This window comes from Alligator sinensis, unplaced genomic scaffold (genome assembly GCF_000455745.1).
Source record: "Alligator sinensis unplaced genomic scaffold, ASM45574v1 scaffold1102_1, whole genome shotgun sequence".
In the NCBI taxonomy this organism is placed as follows: Eukaryota; Metazoa; Chordata; order Crocodylia; family Alligatoridae; genus Alligator; species Alligator sinensis.
The window spans coordinates 1,269,222-1,276,372 of record NW_005842342.1 but is presented as its reverse complement, the minus strand read 5'-3'; positions in this window follow the sequence as shown (position 1 = coordinate 1,276,372).

The following is a 7,151-nucleotide window of genomic DNA, read 5'->3' as shown; positions in this document are numbered from 1 at the left end:
GAAGGCGTCGTGGCCCCTCCTCGGGGGCCGGGAGGGAAACGGGGGTCACGACGCGCCGGGCGCGGTAATGAGAAGCGACAGCCCAAATAAACACGCGGGGATAGAGGGAGCCCGGGGAAAACATGCTGAGCCGGCTCCGATGCCGCGATAAGGCAGACACAATAAATCAACTCTTGGGCCCATTAGAAAAATAAAGTCTGAGCGATTTTTTACCGGCTTTGCGGCCAAGAAAATTAAGCCCGTCGTCTTCGGCTCTAATTTGAAACATTAGGCCGGAGGAAGGACGGGGCTGAAGGCGAAGGGCCCCGGGGCAGGTACCGCCTGCGGCAGGTGGGGCGGCCGAGGGGACTTCTGTGAGCAGCTTGCAGGAGGAGAGGCACCGGCGGGCCCGGACCCGGACCCGGTGAGGCGGGTTCAGGGCGCCCCGCACGGCAGAGCCCCTCACAAGGGCCAGGCAAAGGCCGCCGGCGCCCCTCAACCCGCCCTGCAGTCGGCGGGGCTCGAAGCCGGCTGAAAACAGCGGTGCCCGCGCTCCCCGTTTGTGTCAGCGAGGACTGCACTCCCGCCTCGCTTATCTGAGCAGCAGTCGCTGTCCGGCAGCCCCGCTGCCGCTTGCCTCCCGGCCCCAGCGAGCAAGCCACCCTCACTACCCCGCACCAGGAAGGCCTGCGCCCGCCAAGCCCATCTCCGACTTCCCGGCTCCAGTTAGGGTGAGAAAACTCCAACCCATCAAAAACCAACTTCACAAAAACTTCACTCTTCCAGATTTGTTATCAGTGCAGTTGACTGATTTTAGGTTGTAGCCCTGTTGGTCTAGAGGGAAAAACCCCGATCTGGGCTCATGCTGGAGGTGATATCTTTTATTAGACCAACAAGATTTTTGCAAAAGAAATTCTTTGGTTGCAAGCTTTCGGGCACAAGCAACTGAGTAGGAGTTTTCAGGGTTGAGGGTTTGGACTGGTGCCTACAAGCTAGGCATCCTAAGTCCCTTTAGGGATCTAGTCCCTCAGGTTTAAATAAGATTTTTTCTGGATATCAGACCCTACATTGGTTATCTTCTAAAACAATGTGCTGAAATACCCACAAGACGTGCCCGAAAGCTTGCAATTAAAGACTTTTTTTTTTGCAAAAATCTTGTTGGTCTAAGAAAAAGTATCACCTCTACCATGAGTCCAGATTGTTAATTGATTTTCTGCTTTACTGATGTCCAGCAGTTAAAGCGTCTGGCCTCCTCTTATACAATGATTTAATCCATTTTGATTAACTTGCTATGTAAACACAGAGTGTAATGTCCCCAAATACTTCCAATCATTTAGGACAAATGACTTGTATTTAATCTAATTATTTTTGCCCTAGATGGTCCAGGGGGATCTGTCAGCTGATGTATTATTTTACCCTGGGCAGGAAAGTCTTGCTAGTCTGTACCTGTGATTTTTATTCCAGTAAGCAAGCCAAGTCCCCGCTTTTGAATGAATCAAGAAGCAGAAATGGGTGGGCACATCTTGCAAGTAATTAGTGGTTACTTTTTCTGGCTGATGCATAGTTGTAACAGCAATGCAAACCTCTAAAACTCTTGGTTCAGAGATGATGCCTTTTATTAGACCAACTAAGAAATCACAAAAAATGATCTTTTTCTGCTCATTCATTTCAGAGCTGTGATGTCTCACACCAGCTGAGGATACCTGCTTGCATTTCCCACAGTCAGTTCAATCCATGGTCAATGTAAGTTCTCATGGCTCTGCCAGGGCTCAGGCCCTCAGTAGTCCATCTTAGAACAGCGTGAATGAAGAAGTACATGTTTCCAGGGCATGTCAAGAGAAATGAGAATAATTTGAGTTTACATTTTGAGAATCCTGTACTGTTATTCACCTTTTGTAGGTCATTGAATATGATTGACAGCACTTTCTTTCTCTAGTCAAAATTATCTTGTGGGTATTTCAGCACATCGCGTTAGGAGATGTGTTGGCCAATCTAGGTAGGGTCTGAAATCCAGAAAAATCTTACTTAAACCTGAGGGACTGGATCCCTAAAGGGACTTAAGATGCCTAGCTTGTACTTAGGCACCAATCCCAAATTTAAATCCTGAAAACCCGTTCTCAGTTGCCACCTAACTTTGGAGGCCTCTGAGTTTCTGCCATTTGAAGTTCCTTATGGCCTGTAGGTCTGCTTCTGGGCATTTCCCAAGTGCCTTATAGTTGAGTGTGCTGGGCAGCGCGCTATCTACACAACTGGGCATTTCTCTGCGTCTCTTGCATCTGGGGTTCAATTCAGTACAGGTTCTCCGAGCATGTCCTCCTGTTGAAGCCATTCTGTTTTTTAAGAGAAAAAAATAAATGTTAATTGAGCTAGAAGGGAAACGAGTGAGTGCGATTTTATAGCCTACTGATTCAACGCTTAAGAAAAGGGACTCTTTGCTACACTGAATAGAATATATAATATACAATAATGAAATATTAGGTAAACCAGGCAAACTAGAGACTTGAATCTCAGTCTTCTACATCATATTTTTTAATTTACTGTTTTACCTTTAATAGCTTTGGGCTAAGCTCTATTATTCCAGTTGCCTTTGTGGCATTCATAACGCACCTGCTAAAAAGAAATTCCAAATATTTCCACAATTCTACATGAAAAAAAATGTTTACAAATATGTTCTTTTAACTTCTATATTTGATATTACTTCATGACTTGCATTATATCAAATAATGTCCTAAGATAACATAACAAATAACAGTATTTTATTTTATTTAAAAAGCTGCAGCTACTTATGAAGATTAAAACATCTTATCTTCATGTTTAAAGTGCTCTATTTGTCTAATAATAGAATAGTTTGATCCTTGGTACAACATAGGAGAAACTCTTCATTTTGTCATTTACACCAAAATACCATTTTCCAAGGGGAAAAATGTTTTGATGACTTTTTCCAACCAACTCCAGTAAAGATAGTTAGTCCTTTTTAAAATACAGCCACTAAAAATCATGGTTTCATATGTAGTTATTTTTAAAACTTGTCTTAAATTAAGAGAGTACTAGCATCAACTTAGATTTTTCTACTTTCAGTTGTAAAGGTAAATAAATCCAGCCATCTTGAAGTAAATGTACCAAATTAAATATAAATCACAGATGTGGAGGTTATTACCTAAAAATGGTTATGTAAACCAAATATAGTTTTCTCAATTTCTTATAACCCTAAGAGTGCAGACACCAAGTAGCCAAAAATCAAAGCTTCAGACTTAATTTGTTTAATGCATTTTACAGAATCACAAATTCAAAAAAGAATCTAAAATATTTTGGGAAGGCTCATGCCATCAGAAAGATTTTCCTTTTTCCTTGCTCTGAGAGCACAATGTTAACATTCCTTGAGTGACCTGCAGTTGGCAGAAATCCCAGATTTTATTGTATATGCCCTTCAAAACTCAAGGAAGATGGTGTTGTCTAGGACTTAAAACTTCAACGTACTAGATGGCAAGTCAGGTCAACATTTGAAAAGGTCTCCACTGATGGCCAGATGTCCTTCTAAAAGACTTACTATGATTTAACCACTTAAAGTGGTGGGTTAGCACCCCCCCACCTCCAGCCTGAAACAGTTCACCAGAACTCCCTAAGTAGTAGATTACTAGACTAGTCTGGGGGGTGCTGGATGGAGTGGGTGAGTGGGAAGGCAGGGTCTCCATAGAGACTGGCCTGGGACCCCCGTGGGCAGGGTGCACTCAGCTGGATGGATGGGATCGGGATGTGGGTGGGTGAAGAGCGGCGTCTGGGAGTGGGATGGATGAGTGTAGCCAGGGCCACATCCTACGGCAGAGCCATGATGTGTTTCCTGCATGGCCCTGTGCTGTCACTGTCCCACAATCCCAGCCCCAGCTCCCGCCCTGGCCACCCATCCCACTCCCAGACACTGCTTCCCACCTACCTGCCCTCTTTATCTGGTGCCCCCTGGTGGCGAGTGTGGGGCAGATGGGGCGGGGTGTCCAGGCAGCAGGGCTGGGTCTGCTGGGAGTAGCAACACTGGCGGCAGCAGCTGGAAGGAGCCACCGTCACCAGGGCTGCCAGGAAGCTGAGTCCGGCCGCAGTACAGCCCCAGCCCTGCTGTGCACCTGAGGGTGGTTAGACTGGCTGCACATGCCACAGCCCGGGCTGCCTCCCACACCTGGGCCAGGCGGGGCCAAGGGACCTGTCGTGGGCAGGATAAAATCCTTTGGTGGGCTGACCTCAGCCCACAAGCCACATTTTGCCCACCCCTGGTCTAGATACCTCAAATCGAACATCCAAACAGAAAAATATTAGAAATCCCTTATAATGGCTAGTTTTTTGACTAGGCATTGGAAGGGAGAAGGAAACAAAAGGTGAAAAGAATTCTTCCAAATAACATCTTGCTACATGTTGCATAAAGTCAGAAGTCCAGCAGCTATAAATGTAGATGCTGTTCCCAATAGCATTTACTTTTTCTTTGGGAATTTAACAGCAATAAAATATTACAAATACCAGTAATGAGAAAACAAACAATATGCACCTGTGAAATTCAGAGCACCAGATCTTGAATTTCTTGATCAGAGAAACCTACTAGTGGGTTCAGTGACAGTATTACTTGAGTAAGGGAGCAAGATTTGGTCTTAACATAATTTAGTGACTATGGTAGTGGACTGGGTCAGCTTTGAAAATCTTGAGAATAAATAAAAGCATTTTTAATCCAATAGTTCATTCAAATTGATACAAAGCAGCTAATCTGAAGCACCAGGTTCCTGTAGAGATATTTCAAGTATCCAAACTAAAATTAAATTTTAATTACTGCTCTACTATTACTCTTTGGGTGCGTCTACATGAGACACTTTACTGCACAGTAGTGTAGTTTACTGCACAGTAAGCATGTGCATCTACACATGTACATGCTTACTGTGCAGTAAACCTCGCTAATTGCGAGTAAATTTGTTACCTGCAAATACAAGTAGTAAATTTACTTTCAGTTAGTAATGGTACAGTAGCACTTCCGTAAATGCCTGCCAGGGAGCAAATCTGCTCCCAGTCGGCCAGCCACCAGGGGGCAGGAGATTTCTCCCTGCCCCCAGGAGGTGTCTGCTACCGGGCTGGGCTCTGCCACTGGCAGATAAGGGCAGGCTCCCCAGCCTGTTCCACACCCAGGTCTGCGTTCACGGAGCTGAGCAGGGGAACAAGCTCCCCAGCCTTTTCCCCAGCCAGTTCTGTGCTCACAGAGCTGAGTCGGGAACAGGCTCTCCAGCCTTCACCCTGCAGTGGGGGCTGGGAACTCTTGGGGAGGGCAGGTCCCAGCCCCATGTCTCATGTCCCAATCAGTGATTGAGGCATAGAGCTTGGAAAGAGCTGCAGGGGTGGGGTAGGTCCCAGCCCCCTGCCCCATCTGCTGGTGGGGCAGCTAGCAGCAACCTAGCTGCCAGTTGCCCCACCGGTGGATCAGGGCAGGGGGCTGGTAAAACTCCCCCTGGTGGCAACAGGGACCCATTGCAGGGCCTCAGGAAGTGGGAGTAGTTTGCTGCCATTAGCACCAAATCTGCTCCCACTTCCCTGCCTATGTAGACACCTGCCCAGGAGCGCTTACTCATGAGTTTACTCCCTAGTAAACTGATCCTAGATCAAATGCATATGTAGATGCACCCTTTGACAATATAAATCAGCCAGTAGGATGTAACACTAAGCATTCTGCCTACTTACTGGGTGCATCTACACATGCACATTTACTGTGCAGTAATGTAAATTACTGCACAGTACAGGCACATGTCTACATGTGCACACCCGTACTGTACAGTAACTATGGAGACTTATGCCAACTTGGGTGTAAATTTGATTCCTGCATCATTTACGTATCAAATTTATGCCTGATTAGTTACTGTGCAGTAACGTACGTGTAGATGCCTTACTGTGCAGTAACGCTGTGTGTGTGTGGACTGACTTGGGACTAAAGTTAGTCCCAAGTCAGTCCACACACAGCATTAATGCATTTTAATGGCTGCATGGGTAGACACCGGCCTATTCCCACTTACTGCGCATAACTTATTGTACAGTAAATTTAAGCCGACGTAAACGAATGTGCAGACATGCCCACTGTGCACTAACCAAGGTGCTTCCTTTCTCAAATAACTTTACAACTTCCATCATAAAATAGAAAAAATCCAAGGGAGGAGTGAATTTCAATTAAAGACATTTCTCAGAAATGTCTACCATTAGTTCACTTCCATTTTGAACAGGTGGTGCCAGCTTGAATACTTCTGCTGATCGTAACTGCTACAGTATCATACATGGGAAAAAAAAAATCTGTGTCTGCTAGCCAGGTTCCAAACCATATAGGTTATTATTAGTCAAAAGCAATTCCCTAAATTGAATTAAAAAAGTTGATAGGCTGCTAGTGCAAACTACAACATAACTGTGTTTTTACAACTCTTGCTGCACCTAAATAAATAGGCAGTCACATTCTCCCATTTTAAAAATGCTTGTAAAATATAGCCTCAGATAGTTGCAGTGTGTACTATTTTGAAATGACAAAGGCATAAAAAACAAAGGCAATGAGGTCCAAGTTCAACAGGAATGGGAACATTACGCTGTTTTTGATGAGCATAAATAGAAAAGGCAGTCTTGGGCACAGCTGCAACCTGAGCATCCTGGAATCCTTAGCTTTTAGCAGAACTCTCACATCCTTAATCTAATAACACTAATTACAAATTTCCTCAAAGAACCAATATAATCACTGCCATTTTTTCAGGTTCCTTCTCCGCTGATAGATGTGCTGTTTGAAGTGCTGCAAGTGCTTCAGAAGTGCTCCAAACAGCCTGGTTACAAAATGTGCATGACTGAAGAAGCGCTTAAATAATGGCCACAGTGCTTCCTGAAACATCTGTATGCTCCAGCAGTTCTCCCACATCCCACAATGCTCCACTCCCCATTTCAACCCTCTCATTAGACTTCCCCCCACCGAAAAAATAAATTAAAAATAGGTTGATAATAGACAAGACTGTCCCTGGAAATTTGTTTTCAAAATATCTAGCATTTTTCAGATTTTAAAGGGACAGAAAATCTCCATCATTGATAGATAACGCATTTTTCTCATACACATGAAAATGAACCACCAAATTCAAAACCTTTATTTCTGAAGTTGTTACAATACATCCACATTTAACTGGATGACT